A 16741-nucleotide genomic window follows, 5' to 3' on the forward strand; every position below is an offset into this window, starting at 1 on the left:
TATATAAGAAATTGAAGGAATATGGAGAAGTGTCGGGATACAAGATAAACGTAAATAAAAGTGAAGCAATGCCTATGAATAACGCGGATTTCTCAAAATTTAAGGAGGAATCCCCATTCAGATGGCAAACGCAGGCAATAAGATACCTAGGTGTGCAAATAAACAAAAATCTAGGCCAATTATATAAACTCAATTACAATCCACTAATGAAAAAACTACAGGACGATTTAGAGCATTGGAAAGAGCTACCACTAACACTGATAGGAAGGATAAACTGTATTAAAATGAACATTTTTCCAAGGATACTATACTTATTTCAGGCATTGCCAATACAACTGACAGAAAAATTCTTCAAAGAGTTAAAGAAAATAATAAGGAGATTTTTATGGAGAGGGGGGAAACCGAGGATAGCACTAGACAAATTAACAGAATGGTATAAACAAGGAGGCTTACAATTGCCAAACTTCAAAAATTATTATAGAGCCGCACAATTAAGGTACCTATCAGATTTTTATCAAACAAGGGAAAAACCAGACTGGACGAGACTAGAATTAGATAAAATAGGGGAAAAGATACCTGAACACATATTATATAAATGGGACGAAAAATTGGTACAACATAGAACTTCTCCAGTATTACACCATCTCCTCAATATATGGAAGAAGATACATGTAGAAAGAAATAAAATAAATTACCAAATACCAAAACTAATATTGACGCAAAATAAGCTACTCCCTTTTACAATAGACAACCTTGCCTTTAGAAAATGGGAAAAAAAAGGGATTAAAAGAATAGAAAATTGTTTTTCAGGAAGTAGATTCTTATCCTTTGAACAAATGAGAGATAAGTACAATATAACGGGAGATACAGCGCTGGCATATTACCAACTGAGATCCTACTTGAAAGATAAATTAGGAAGCAACTTGAGTTTACCAGAGGGAAGTAACCTTGAATATGTGATTACAGATACAATGTTAATCAAAAGATTTATAAAAAATATGTATATTAAACTGCAAGAAAAGGAAAATGAGGAAACAAATGGTAAAACTAAACAAAAATGGGAACAAGATTTAAATATAAAGATAAAAAAGGAAACATGGGAGAAGTTATGCTCTGGAACGATGAGAAATACAATAAATACGAGGCTGCGTATGATACAATATAATTGGTTACACAGACTATACATTACACCGCAAAAGTTAAATAAATGGGACCCAACAGTATCTGATAGATGTTTTCGATGTAAAAAAGAAAGGGGAACAACAATTCATGCAATCTGGACATGTGAGAGAGTAGAAAAATTTTGGGATGATCTCAATCAGATATTAAATAAAATAACAGAAAACAATATACCAAAGAATCCAGAGATCTTTCTCCTAAGTAACATAAAAAATAAAGAATTTGGAATTGACTTGGAGGATGCACAAAAAAGATTTGTTAAGATAGCCCTAGCTGTAGCAAAAAAATGTATTATGTCAACCTGGAAATTGGAAGATAATTTGAAAATACAACAATGGTATATAGAAATGAATAAATGTATTCCATTAGAAAAAAATAACATATAGTTTAAGAAATAATATTGAAATATTCGAACAAGTATGGGAGCCTTACATTAAATACAATAGCGAAAACCTACCGGGAACAAACATTACCTAAGTTGATGGAAGGAGAAGAGAAGAAAAAAATGGACTCAGTAGAATTTCTGGTGTATTTTTGTTGAATGACAACATTGTCTAACTGAATTAATGCAACCTAGATTGTATAACTAAAATGGATGAGAGGGGGGAGGGATGGGGGGGTGGCTTGGGAGGAGGGAGGGGGGAGGGAGAAAAAGTCACTGTAAATGTGTGGAAAAGAAAAAGTGTATATCATGGCTATTGTGATTTATGGTGTGAAAAATAAAAAATTAAAAAAAAAAAAAAAAAAAAAAAAAAAAAAAAGAAAGTGGCTTCACAGGTAGATAGGCTCATAAAGAGAGCTTTTGGCACATTAGCCTTCATAAATCAAAGTACTGAATATAGGAGTTGGGATGTTACGGTAAAGTTGTACAGGACATTGGTGAAGCCAAATTTGGAGTTTTATGTGCAATTTTGGTCATCTACTGAAAACATATCAATAAAATTGAAATAATGCAGATAATTACTAGGATCTAGCAGGAACTTCAGGAACTAAGTTTCAGGGAAAAGTTAAACAGGTGAGGACTTTATTCCCTGGAGTGTTGAAGAATGAGGTGAGATTTGGTAGAGGTATACAAAATTATGATGGGTAATAGATGAATAAATGCAAGTAGGCTTTTTCCACTGAGGTTAGGTGAGATACAATCCAGATGACATAGGTTATGGGTGAAAAAGGAGAAATTTAGGGGGAACATTATGGGGATTTTCTTCACACAGAGAGTGGTGGTAGTGTGGAATGAGCTATCAGCTGAAATGGTGAATGTGGGCTCAATTTTAACATTTAAGAAAAATTTGACAGGCACATGGATGGGATGGGTATGGATTGATATGTACTGGGTGCTGGTCAGTGGGACTAAGTAGAATAATAGTTTGGCACAGAGTTGAAAGGCCTGTTTTCCATGCTGTAATGTTCTATGGTTCAAGGCAACATCCACGTAAATCTTTGCATCCTCTCTAAAGTTTCCACATTCTTCCTGTAATGAGGAGATCAGAACACAACACAATATTCTAAGTGTGGTCTAACCATAGATTTATAGTGTTGCAACATTACCTCCTGGATCTTGAATTCAATCCCCCTACTAATGAAGGCCACCATTCCATAGGCTTTCTTAACTACCCTACCGACTGTGCAGCTACCTGGAGAGACCTATGAATTTGAACCCAAAGGTTCCTCTGTTCTTCCACATTGCTAAGAATCCTGCCATTAACCACATATTCTACCTTCAAGTTCAACTTTCCAAAATGCATTACTTCACACTTATCCGGATTGAACTCCATCTGCCACTTTCCCAACCAATTCTGCATTCTGTATACATCCTGTTATAGCTGATGACAATCTTCAACACTATCTACAATACCTCCAACCTTCGTCTTATCTGCAAACTTACTGAGCTGTTCTTCCACTTCCTCATTCAGGTCATTTATAAAAATTATAAAGAACAGTTCTTTGCAGAACTCCATTAATCACTGACCTCCAGGCAGATTGTATTCCATCTACTACTACCCTCTGCTTTCTGCAGTTAAGCCACACAGCCAAGATTCAATTGATCTCATTCCTCTTGACTTTCTGAATGAAATCCATATACACAACAGCTTTGATTTCTTTTGACACTTCCTCAAAAAACTCAATTGTTGATTATCCCTGGGAAGACTATGGTTCTCTAAATGCTTGTAAATCCTGACCCTAAGAATCCTCTCCAATAGTTTTCTCACCACTGGTCTATAATTCCCAGGATTCTCCCTATTACCCCCTTTAAATAAGGGAAATACATATACCATTCTCCAATCCTCTGGTACTTCCCCTGTGGCCAGGGAGGATGCAAACATCTTTGCCAATGCCCCAGCAATCTCTTCCTTCACTTCCTGTAGTATACCACATCTGGCCCTGGGACTTATCAATCCTAAAGTTTTTAAGAAGATCCAGCACTTCCTCTTTGTTAATCTCAACATGATCCAGCACATAAGTCTGTTCTATACTGACCTCACATTGACCAAGGTCCCTCTCTCTGATGAACAGTGAAACAAAATATTCATTTAGGACCTCCACTTTCTCCTCAGCCTTTGGACACATGTTTATTCTTAAGCATCCCTACCTTCACTCGAGACATCCTTCTATTCATAAAGCATAGAATGCCTTAAAGTTTTCTTTAATCCTACTTGCCAAGACCTTCTTGTGCCCCCGTCTAGTCTCCTAAAACCTTTATTAAGTTCCTTTGTCACTATCATATAATTCTCATGAACCCTTCTGAAAGGCAGGGGGAGGAGAACAGACAAAAGGTGTTAAATAGAAAAGGATTCAAGAACAATATTGTTCAAAATTGTGTTCTGATAAAATTACATAATTTATTGATGTCAGATATAGATTGGTACAATATAATTTTATGCACCATGTATACCTTACACCACAAAAATTACATAGTTTAAAATCTGAAATTCCAGACACGTGTTTTAGGTATGGTATAGAGATTGGAACATAGCCATGTGTGAACGAAGATCCTTTTGGTATGACTTGGCAGAAATTTTGACAAAAATTATGGATGGATTTTCTATTGGAACCAGAACTGTATTTATTGGGCAATTTTATGGTTATTGGCACAAAACTATCAAGATATCAAATACAGTTCATGAGGATTGCACAAGCGGGAGCCAGGAAATGTATAGCTGTTACATGAAAGTCCGACTCTCCTCTAGTTATTACTCTCTGGAATATGGAAATACAAAGTTCCACCCATCCCCCCCAGAAAATATAACATAATCTTAGAAAGAAATATGATGTATTTGTTAAAATGTGGCAATGTAATTTGAATCATACTGGCTTAAGGATATAATTAACATCTCCAAAAAGGTTTAAATAATATAGTTAGATTAATAGCATTGAATTCATGAAGATCAAGATATGGACTAATTAATGAAGGCATGCTCAAACACCCCTTCTTTTTTTGGACAATTTTTTTTATATGTTAGCAGTTGGGGGGGGGTGAGATTTGGGAAATCATATGAGACTGTAATTTTAAAATACTATTTATATGATGTATGTAATGATGTCTTGGAAAAATTAAAATAAAATATTCAAAAAAAGGTGTTAATTGGATATGGATGAGAGGACTGAAGAGAGGAAGGGTAATTGATTAGGGAAGGGGGTGTTGGCTCTGTGAGTGGAAAAGGAGACAGAGGAATAGATGGGGGTAGGGTGAAGCTAATAGACACCAGAGAAGTCAATGTTAATACCATCTGATTGGAGGGGGCACAGTTGGAATATGATGTGCTGTTCCTCCAATTTACAGGTGGTCTCAATCTGGCAGTGCATGAGTCCATGGACTGACATATCGAGAGAAAATGGGATGGGGAATTGAATGGGTGGCCACTGGGAGATCCCTGCTATTTTAGGGGAATATAGGGACAGGAGTGGTGACAATTCATTGAAGCAAAAGCATTCATTAAGACGTCTCAAGACTATCAGATATTAAAAAAAATTCTGACATTCCTATGTCCAGAACAAGGAATAATGAAGAGATTTAGGATTGAGATGAGGAGAAACTTCTTCACTCTTGTAGACCTCCCTACCAAAGAAAGTTGTTGATGCCATTTCATAAGATATATTTAAAAAATGAGTTGGATGACTAAAGCTATCAAAGGGTATGGAGGGAAAGCAGGAGTAGAGTACTGAGGTTACATGATTAGCCATGATCCTATTAAATAGTGGTGCAGGCTCAAAGGGCTGAATGGCCTTCCCCTGCACTTATTTTCCATTATAACTTAAACACTTCCATTATATATGGCTGCACAATTGGCGTAGTGGTTAGCGCAATGCCTTTACAGCGCTAGCAATCAGAACTGGGGTTAGAATCCCGCACTGTGAGTAAGGAGTTTGTATGTTCTCCCTGAATCTATGTGGGTTTTTCCTGGGGGCTCTGGTTTCCTCACACCATTCAAAATGTTCCAGGGGTGGAAGTTAATTGAGTGTAAATTGGCTGGCATGGACTCAAGGGCCAAAATGGCCTGTAATTGTGCTGTATGTCTAAATTAAAAATATGAATGACATTACATTCTTCTGTTTAGGTTCATTACCTGTCTGCAGATTAGTGTGCAACAATGGCCAGGTTGAACTGGCCTCAGTGGCCAAAATCAACCACAGCAAAAGTGAGGCTATGGTCTTTGGCAACTTGTTCAATTGATCAAAGGATCACAATCTGTATTGGGAAGGGTTGTGGCTGTCACGTGACAACACTGCCCCCTACCTAGTCGGAGGAAACACCAGCTGCCAATCAAGGTTTGGTTCCACCCCACCCATTAGTGCACACCTTGCTGTTGGCCCCATGTAAATTAACTGGACTCTCCAGCCTGCCTGTACTTGCCCTTGGGCCATTGGCTGATATAATTGGATTAATGCTCCTGGCACCAAGCCTGTCAGAAATAAAACTTCTCACACATGAGTCTCTTTAAAACTGATGACACGACAAGCTTTATTTACAAGTCTGCAGAGTTGGACTTAACTGGCTTCTCACCAGTTAAGCCCTGATACATACAGTGCATTGATTTTTATACCCTTATTGTTTGCCCTTCCCCTTCTTATTAATACTGTTTTAATTGGTTAGTATTACAAAAGCATTCTAAGTATAACTGCATTTTTAATTATCACGTTCGTTACGTACGCTGTGAACTCTACATACACTAAATTCTGTTTCTCACCCTTCTTATCAATCCTTTGTCTCCTGCATGTCTCTCACTATGACCATGAAAAGATAGGTTTTTAAAAAAACATATTCAGCTGAACCTTTTGTCCTTGGCTGCTAGTAAGCTCCCTGTCTGTTCTGGCTTCCCTTTTTATGATTAATCATCACATTTTAACTTAAGTCATTTTAACCTAAATTCTCTATATAACAATCCACCCCTTTCTCTCTTTAAAATGTGTGTAATATATATAGATATGAATTCATCCGTGGACCCCCGCAGACCCAACAATTGGTTACATTAAAAGTTCCTGCAATTTTAGTTGCAAGATCTATAAAAAGGTTATTTCCCCCAACTGCATGACCGAAACTTTCATGGTTATTTGGATGGACTCGAACTAAGTCCGGCTGTCTTAAAGGGGCAGGCACTTTCGAGTGTGGAGTGGAACTTTTCATTGGAACAGTACGCTGGTGTATGCAAAACCAGAGTCCATCAGGGCATGGTGGGCCTGAGTCACCCTTCCAACCGTTAAGAGGGAAAGGAGTGGTATTAGGAATCTGTATATAATGACCCATATTATTTCCTTCTTTTTCCACACAAGGGGTATATGGATGTTGGGTGGTATTTTCTGCCCAGCATTTCTCAGGAACTGAGGTATGGGAAATGAAATTACCTTCCTTTCTTCCCCAAATGTGGTCCTGAAACAGGACCACTGTGTCTCTGCATTTCTTACATTTCACACCTGATAAAGACATAGGCAAACTAAGAAAAATCAAAGAACATAACAATAACATTGTGAATCAAGTCTTTCTGCGAAATCGTAAAGTAAGAGGTTTTTCTCCAGGAACACAAGTCCAGTCTGAGTTCGTATCAGGGTCCTGAGGCGCCTCTACAGGTCCCTTAAATCTGGATGCGTGTGTCCACCCCTTCTCTCTTGTTCGTGCTGCAGCTTCTGTAGTTAAGAGAACTTGGTATGGACCTTCCCACTGGGGCTGGAGTTTTTCAGTCTTCCAGGTCTTGATAAGAATCCAGTCTCCTGGTTCCACTTTGTGTAAAGAAAAGTCTAGAGGCGGTGTTTGTGCCAATAGTCCTCTCTTTCGTAAATCTGTAAGAGAGCGTGACAGTGCCTGTAAATAGTTCCTAACAAATATATCCCCTTCCCCCAAGGTGGGACACCCCTCAACTGTACTCCAGAAGGGAAGCCCAAACATCATTTCATAAGGGGACAGCCCTACATCTTTTCGTGGGGCAGTACGAATTCTCAATAAGGCTAGGGGCAGACACTTTATCCAAGGCATTTTAGTTTCCACCATTAACTTTGTCAATTGGATTTTTAGTGTTCCATTCATACGCTCGACCTTCCCTGAGCTTTGTGGATGCCAAGGGGTATGTAATTTCCAAGAGACCTGTAATGCATCACAAATCAATTGCTGGATTTTTGAAGAAAAATGTGGACCCCTGTCTGAGTCTATAGAATCCATTATACCATATCTGGGGATTATCTGCTCTAGGAGGAGGCGAGCTACTGTAGAGGCTGTAGTATTTATTGTTGGGAAGGCTTCTACCCATCGGGTAAAGTGATCTATTATCACCAACAGATATTTCCATCTTTGAACTTGAGGTAACTCTGTGAAGTCGATCTGGATACGTTGAAAAGGGCGTATGGCTAATGGTTGACCTCCCATGGTCCCTGTCCTCATTATCTTCTTATTAATTTTTGTGCATAGGTAACAATTTTGCACCTCTTGTTGGGCCAAGGTGTAGATTCCCTTACACACATATTCTCGAAGCACTGTGTCACATAAGGCTTGGGTGCCCCAGTGGCTCTGTTGATGCAGGTGTTTTAAAATATTGCGAGTTATTTCTTTATTTAGAACCATTCTTCCATCTGGTGTCTTCCATGTTCCATCAGGCAGCTGGCTTGCGCCCAGCTGAGCCATGTCCTTTTCTTCCTTAGCAGTGAAAATGGGAGCCTTCTTTATGCCTTGCCTTATTGGAATTAAGGTCAGCAAACGGACTTCTTGTTGCATGGCTGCCCTTTTGGCTTCTTCATCAGCCAGTCTGTTTCCAATTGCTGTCGGGGTATCTCCCCTCTGATGGCTTGGTATCTAGACCACTGCTATTTCCTGGGGTAATGTCAAGGCTTCTAAAGTCAGAGTAATCATTTGTTCGTGTGCCAATTCCTTTCTCTTGATGTAATTAGACCACGCTCCTTCCAGATCTTACCAAAGGTATGCACTACCCCGTATGCGTATTTGGAATCAGTGTAAATCGTTCCAATTTTCTTTGCCAGTATTCTGAGGGCTCTCTGCAAGGCATATAGTTCACAGGATTGTGCTGACCAGCTTCCGGGTAGTCTCGTGGATTCTACTACTTTCCAAGTATTTCCTTCTATTATAGCATACCCACTTCTTCTCATTCCGTCAACGCATCTGGCGGAGCCATCAATGTAGAATTCATATCCTTCTCCCAGCGGAGTATCGCAAAGGTCTTCTCGGGTCTTGGTCTGAAGATCTGTCAACTCGACACAGTCATGCTCCACCTCTTTCTCTGTTTCACTGCCGTATAAAAATTGAGCTGGGTTGCAGCTATTAATTTTTGCAAACTGTAAATCTTCTCCAACCATTAAAATGGTTTCATACTTTAATATGCGAGAATCAGTCAGCCATCGATGGGCAGTTTGTGTTAATAAAACACTCACAGAATGGGAGGTGTACACAGTCATCTTTCCTCCAAAAGTAAGTTTACGTGCTTCCTCTACCAACAGAGCAGCAGCCGCTACTCCCTGGATACACGTCGGCCATCCGCGAGACACTGGGTCCATCATTTTGGAAAGGAAAGCTACTGGGTGTCGCTGACCGCCTTTTTCTTGTGTTAAAACTCCCACAGCTGTTCCTTGGTTATGAGTGACAAATAGCTGGAAGGGCTGTTTTAAAGAGGGCAGAGTGAGCACTGGGGCTCGTGTTAGGCGATGTTTCAAGTCCTCGAACCATCCCTCCTCCTCCTGGGTCCATTTCAATGGATAGTCATTTTCATTTGTCAGTTTATCATACATAAACTTCACCAAAACTGAGTAGTCCTCTATCCATAACCTACAGTATCCTAAGAGTCCCAGGAATTGTCTTATTTCCTTCTTATTACGGGGTAACGGCATTCTAGTGATTCCCGCAATCCGTTCAGGGGTAATCCGTTTCTGTCCTTTACTTATCTGGTGTCCCAGATATACCACAGTTCTCTCAACGAACTGTAACTTGTTCCTGGACACCCGTAGACCCTTTTTCCCCAGATAATTCAAGTCTAATTGTATCTCCCCTCATTTCTTGTTCCTTGGGTCCTGATAATAGTAAATCGTCCACATACTGCATTAGTTGGGAATCATCAGATTGTGGATAGTCCACCAGGATTTGTTCTAGCATTTGTCCAAACAGGTTCGGAGATTCAGTGAACCCTTGGGGCAATACAGTCCACCGAAGCTGTCTCCGTCTACCTGTCCATGGATTTTCCCATTCAAACGCAAACATATCTCTACTTTCCTCTTCTAATGGACACGTCCAGAAGGCATCCTTCAAGTCGATAACACTAAACCACTCATGGTCTGGGGGAATCCGACTCATAATAGTATAGGGATTAGGCACCACTGGGTGGCGGGTCTGAACAATAGCATTCAAACTTCTTAGATCCTGAACTAGGCGATAGGATCCATCTGACTTTTTCACTGGGAGTATAGGGGTGTTATAAGGTGACATGCATTCTTCTAATAGTCCGTCTCGTATTAGAGTCTCCTTTTCTCCCTTCCAAAGAAATAGGATACTGACGTTTCCTTACCGGCTGATGACCTGGTATTAATGTGACATGTAAAGGTGGGATGTCCAGACCTCCTCGATTTCCCTCCTTATACCAGACTCTCTCGTCAATCTGCCGTTCATCCTCTTCCTTTAGAGCACAGAGGTGGACTCGCACTTCTCCGTCCATAGGGAGAGCACCCAAACCTAGGAGAGCCTGTAAGTCCCTTCCTAGGAGGTTAAATCCAGCCGACGGTAACAACAAGAGGTCTTGTACCCCTTCTCTTTCTTCCAGTTTCACTGTTACTTGGGGAATTATTGATACCATTCTGGGAGCTCCTTCTATCCCAGAAATTGTCAAATTACTTTTTATAGGCTCAGTTCCGATTGGCACAGTTATTACACTACTTTGTTCCGCTCCTGTGTCCACCATAAACACCACCTCTTCTCCCTTGGGACCAATTTTTAGTTTTACCAGGGGTTCCCTCTTATATTTGGTCCCTAACATTTGGAACCCCTGACACCCCTAATCTTCTTCCATAAGTTCGAGGGCACGCAATTCCCTCTTGTATCGGGGGCATTCCCTCTTAAAGTGTCCTTCCTCATTGCAGTAATAGCACTTAACGAATCTCCGGGGTCTTCCCTCTCTTGGATATTTTGGATTGTTTAGAGGAAGGTTTTGTTTTCTTTCCCCTCTGGATTCAGCATTCATCTGTCGGATAGTCTGTACCATAACCTTTGTCGCCTTCTTTTGATCTTCTTCTTCTCTCTGCACATATACTTTTTGTGCCTTTTTTAACAGTTCACTTAGGGGTTTTTCACTCCAGTCCTCCTCCTTTTCTAGTTTCTTTCTAATGTCCTGCCATGATTTGGAAACAAATTCAATTCGAATAAGCTGTTCACCCATTGGTGTACTAGGGTCCACGCCAGCATACTGTTGGACATTCTTTCTCACCCTCTCCAAAAAATCAGTAGGGGACTCGTCTTTCCCCTGGTGGTTCCCAAATGCCTTGGTAAAATTGTGACCCTTTGGCACAGCCTCCCGTATCCCTTTAATTGTCCACTCTCTATATTGTCTCATACTTTTCAATCCCTCGGGTGTTCATTTGTCCCACCTGGGTTCTTTTAAGGGATATTTTTGTTCATGGGGTCTGGGGTCCCCAGGTTGTTCATATTCCCACATGAGGAGGGCAGCCCGTTGAATCATCTGCCTCTCCTGGGGTGAGAATAATGTTCCCATTATTGCCTGCATCTCTTCCCACGTATATGTGTTTGGTCCCAGGAATTGGTCGAGCTGTTCAGCCAGTCCTATAGGATCTTCCAATAACTTTTTCATTTCTTTCTTAAATCCACGCACCTCTGTACTAGTTAGGGGAACATTCACATATCCCGTTCCCCCTCCCGGTCCTCCCATAGGAATTTCTCTCAGGGGATTTAGGTTTATTGAAAACTTTGATGGTCCTGGACCAGTCTGGGATCTTGTCCAGGGTCGGTTTACCGGTGGAAGTTTAGGGTCCGACTCCCTTAATTCATCCTTTTTATCCCGGCCCCCTTCGGGGCAATCAGATTCATCACCTTTCCCCTCCGGTAATAAGCTTTCCTCGGGCGCAGTAGGCACCAGGGGAATATAAGGAGGGGGAAGGTTGTCCAGAGGTTCCCATTTCTTTTCTCCTGCCACTCTCAATTTAAAACATTCTGTTAAGGATCCTGGCCAGGGAACCCAACAAAATGCATATGCTGACTCTTCTTGATTCACCTTTGGTCTCGAATTTACATATATGTTTAATGTTTGTCTAACCCAATCCTCATCAGATCCAAATTTCGGCCACCAGACCGAGGAACCTTTAATAGGTTGTTTTGACCAAAGGAGACAATATTGGACCATCTTTTTCTTGTTTTTGTCCCGATATCTATTACTATCCCAATTTTCAAACATTCTCCCCAAAGGGCTGTCAAGGGGTACTCCCAGGAATTGTCCTGAATTTTCAGACGAGCCCTTAGATTTTGATCCTCCCATTTTCCCACCTAGATCTGTTTATCGTTGCTGAGGACCCTCTCGTTCTGGACCCTACTCCCTTCTTCTCAGACGCCTCGTCGGAGGTACTGTCCCTCCTTCGGTTACCGCTGAGGTTTCCCTGGGGTTGACCCCTCTCTTCTCGGCACTTCGTCGGAGGTGCTGTCCCTCCTTCGGTTACCGCCGAGGTTTCCCTGGGGTCTATCCTAGAGTCCCACGACAGGGTCCTCACGCCACGACAAAAGCTCTATACCTGATCTATTATGTTAGGTTTTTTTATCCAAACAGGTGTATCCCGTTACACCTGTTACCCAATCCCCACACCACAATCGTAAGTCGTCACTTACCGGTGTCTTCCCGGGGATTGAACCGTCACCCTTCTCCTCTCCGTCTTGTCGTGTCACCTTGTCCGGATACCACTCGCTCAAGCCGCCCGAAGCGACGAGCAAGGGACTAGGAGCCGCTGAACTCAGCGGGGTGCACCACCTCCGATGTCCCTCTTCTCGCCTCTCCTCACGGCCGGAGTGTAGATCCCGGACGAGCCCCCATTTGTCAGAAATAAAACTTCTCACACATGAGTCTCTTTAAAACTGATGACACGACAAGCTTTATTTACAAGTCTGCAGAGTTGGACTTAACTGGCTTCTCACCAGTTAAGCCCCGATACATACAGTGCATTGATTTTTATACCCTTATTGTTTGCCCTTCCCCTTCTTATTAATACTGTTTTAATTGGTTAGTATTACAAAAGCATTCTAAGTATAACTGCATTTTTAATTATCACGTTCGTTACGTACGCTGTGAACTCTACATACACTAAATTCTGTTTCTCACCCTTCTTATCAATCCTTTGTCTCCTGCATGTCTCTCACTATGACCATGAAAAGATAGGTTTTTAAAAAAACATATTCAGCTGAACCTTTTGTCCTTGGCTGCTAGTAAGCTCCCTGTCCGTTCTGGCTTCCCTTTTTATGATTAATCATCACATTTTAACTTAAGTCATTTTAACCTAAATTCTCTATATAACAAAGCCAATGGTCCCTGCCAATGACATGGGCTGGAACCTCCTGCACTATAAAGGTGCAATGTGTTCTTTATTCTCTCTCTTTCCTAGCTTGGGACCATCCTGCTTCACTCTGGGCCTAGAAATGTGGAAGGATGCTGGAGAAACTGTTGGTAAGAATGTGCTCTGTTAAAAGGGTTGGGAGTGTTTAATTAGTGTTCCTTGTAGCATAGGACTGCACTGAGTCAAGTGGTGGTGGGGCATTATAGTGAAATTTCCTTGATCTTTGTGTGTACTTTGTGTGTGTGTGTGTGTGTATTTTGTTCCCATGCTATTTTCCCATGTTCATTATTAATTGTCTGCTATTTCTTTCCAACGGCTGCTGTAAATGTGTGTGTAGGTGCATCACTTTCCATTTCCCATATTTGCCTTCTGTAAATAAAATCCTTCCCTACCAAAACTGTGTTCACCATCCTTGACTTTGAGATCTACCAAACATGTTTCCTCATTTACAACACCATTTTGTCTTAAGTTTTCCAGGAAAAGACCTTAAAACTAGAGAGCATGGGTTTAAGGTGATATGGGAAATGTTTAAAGGGAATCTAAATTTGTTTTTTTGCACAGAGGGTGGGTACATGGAACAAGCTGCTAGAGAAGGCAGTAGAGATGGGTACAATTGCATGTTTAAAATATATTTGAGCAGGTTCATAGGTAAGAAAGATTTATGGGCCAAATGAAAGTAAATAGGATTAGCATAGATGGGCTAAATCTCCAGTATAAAGGGGTGGGAATGTCTCCAATTTGGCCCTCATTCTGATGACTACCTTTGTATGTGGTTGCCTTAAGCTGTGGATATCATACAAGTGGCATTGTGTGTTGAGATTCTTTCCATTCCCACTATTGCAAAGGATGGTTCTGACTACACTGTCTTGAAATGTTTGTTTTAATTGCATCATATCACAAGGAGGTGGTTGAGGCAGGTACTATTAAAATGTTTTTTTTTAAATAGACAAATACATGGATAGGATGGATTTGGAGAGATATGGGCCAAATGCAGGCAAGTGGGACTCGTGTGGGTGGGACATTTTGATCAGTCTGGGCATTGGGCCTTTTCCACACTATATAACTCTTTCCACATCAAACACCTGATCCTAAAGAATACCCTCCACAAATCATCATTGAATTAAACATCAGAAAAATGAGACATTGGATCAATGATTGGTTTCCTGAACAGATGTCAGTCCTTTGGTAAATGCAGGGTCAAGTTTGACATTTAAGAACAATTTGAACTGGTACATAGATGGGGAGGATATGGAGAGATATGGTCTGGGTGGAGGTCAGTGGGACTAGGCAGAATAATAGTTCAGCGGTAGTCTTCAATCAAGCAATAAGCATCAGGAGTGAAAGAAGAAAGTCTGGAGCACTGTGATTGTGTCCTGGCCCTTTTATATTGTGATTTTAATATTGGGATATTGTGTATCATCAAGTGGCAAGCTCAGAGCTGAAACATTGGTTATAAAGCTTTACCTCCTATGGGTACTGTGGAACCTGCTGAGTTTTTGTGCATTTACCACAAGCATCAGGACCTTGGTTGGTTGATGGAGATGATCCTATCCGATTTGAATAGAAATGGGCCTGGAGCAACAAACAATCTGGTGGAGGAACTCAGCAAATCGAGGATTATCAGCAGGAGAAAAGGAATAGTCAACATTTCAGGCTGTAACCCTTCATCAAAACTCTGAAATGTGCCCATTGCTTCAGATAATGCTACTGCAAGCCTAGGAGTGCCATGGAAAATGGCCTCACTATTTTTCCTGAGCAAGTGCAGGACATACTGAAACTGAACGTAGCCACTGCAAGGATTCTGTGGGGTAGGGCCAGAGTTTCAGGCCTCTTGCTACTGCACACAAATGAGTTGAAATCTATGCTAGCATCCTTTTTTGCTTTTTAAGTTTATAAATGAATGATAACTGATGATGTTCTGGTAACCTGATTTGTTATGGAAAATTTGTGCAAACTTTTAGAATGAATAATGTATATTTTGAAATAGTAGTTTTAATACTTGGAATTGCATTTTAAATATTGTCTGCAAAATGAATCCAATGTTTTAGTCATGCAGTCCAGAGTTCTGTGTGATTCACTCCCACTGCTCCCCATCTGTAATCTCTACTGCTCTCAAACATTATCTTCAGCCCAATGTGCATGCCCATCATATTGATCCCCCTTTTTCTGATACTCCTTTCACGATTCAAGTTGCTCCGCTGCGTTCTTAAATGCTGTATGACTATCTGCCTTAACAAAATAAATCTGTCAGGAGTGGGATTCGAACCCACGCCTCCAGAGGAGACTGCGACCTGAACGCAGCGCCTTAGACCGCTCGGCCATCCTGACGCGTGAAAAAAACAACTCCCATACTCTCTTCTGATTAAAACTACATGTCTATCTACTTCTTGCAGGCGCCAAATGGCCTTTTACAGGAGGCCATGCTCACCAGGAATAGCGGCACCGACCGCAAGCATTCCGAGCCCGAGGCACGCTGCAACCTGTCAATAACATAACTTGTCCGCTCATTAAAGATCACATGGCTTCCTGATTGACTGATGAGCAGTTGTGGATTGGTGAAGTGACCTCTGTTCTTGCTCGATTCTGGCGAGGCATCTTTATAATAGACTTTTTTGTAGAAGTTCTCATTATCAGAATATTCCAAATTTAGTACAAAATTCGCTGCAATTAGTTCATTCCTTGTTGCAATGCGCGAATGAACGCTGCTTGAGTTCCGACGAGAAGGATGAGAGACATTTGATTCAACCGAGAAGGGTCAAATAGGAGACTTAAAAGAGCAGGGCTTCAAGAGAAAGCAAATTCATCGAGGAGAGGGCGAGAACAGAGAACCGAGTGGGGATGGAGATAGACGCAGAATTGTATCTGGGTGAATGACAACGTTGCATTCCTTGAATCCCAGCTGGAAATTGAGGGGCTGCTTGTGTCCCCGAAGCAGCTTGAAGTAAAGATGTTCTCCCTGCACCATGGTCATTGCAGCATAGGAGCGCGATCCTTGTGGAGATGGGTACAGACTCTTTCCACTGATCAATAATAGAGGGCATGGGTAAGGGTGAACGTTTGGGAGCATGAGGGGGGCTTTCTTCACGCAGAGCGGCGTGGGTGTGGAACGAGCTGACATGTCAGCTTTGACATTTAAGAAAAATGTGAACGAGGACGGGAGAAGTGTGGAGGTCTGGGTACAGGTCAATGGGACGAGGCCGAAAAATAGTTCGGCACAGACTAGAAGGACCGAATGCTATGGTTCTACTCAACAGCGTGCCTTTATATCAACATATAATAGTAAAAAGTATCAGTGAGTATTTATATATTTCTTGTATCTATTTAGATTTTTCTGTTGTGTGGCGCATTAGTCATTTAATTTATACAACTGTTGGTGTATTTTACATACCTGTGTTGCTGCAGCAAGTAAAAATGTCACTAATGAACTCTCAAGCAAAATACCCCAAGGCACTGTTCAACATGAGACCAGGTGACCAAAAGCCAGTCCAGGGAAGAATTTTCCCATCAAATCCTGATCACAACCCTTCAGTGC

General features: G+C 41.2%; 1 long non-coding RNA gene and 1 other non-coding gene across 2 annotated transcripts; both read right to left on the reverse strand.

Moving 5' to 3' along the window:
- Nucleotides 1-6114: 6114 nt before the first annotated feature.
- On the reverse strand, nucleotides 6115-13257 carry LOC138736705 (uncharacterized). Its single transcript, XR_011340513.1, has 2 exons — nucleotides 12491-13257; nucleotides 6115-7452 (listed from the first exon to the last, which is right to left on the reverse strand). It is a non-coding gene; the product is annotated as an uncharacterized lncRNA (long non-coding RNA).
- Nucleotides 13258-15454: 2197 nt separating this feature from the next.
- trnal-cag (transfer RNA leucine (anticodon CAG)) lies at nucleotides 15455-15537 on the reverse strand. The gene has a single exon. It is a non-coding gene; the product is annotated as a tRNA-Leu (tRNA).
- Between the last annotated feature and the right edge of the window lie 1204 nt (nucleotides 15538-16741).

The sequence above is a fragment of the Narcine bancroftii genome, chromosome 6 (genome assembly GCF_036971445.1).
Source record: "Narcine bancroftii isolate sNarBan1 chromosome 6, sNarBan1.hap1, whole genome shotgun sequence".
Taxonomy (NCBI): Eukaryota; Metazoa; Chordata; class Chondrichthyes; order Torpediniformes; family Narcinidae; genus Narcine; species Narcine bancroftii.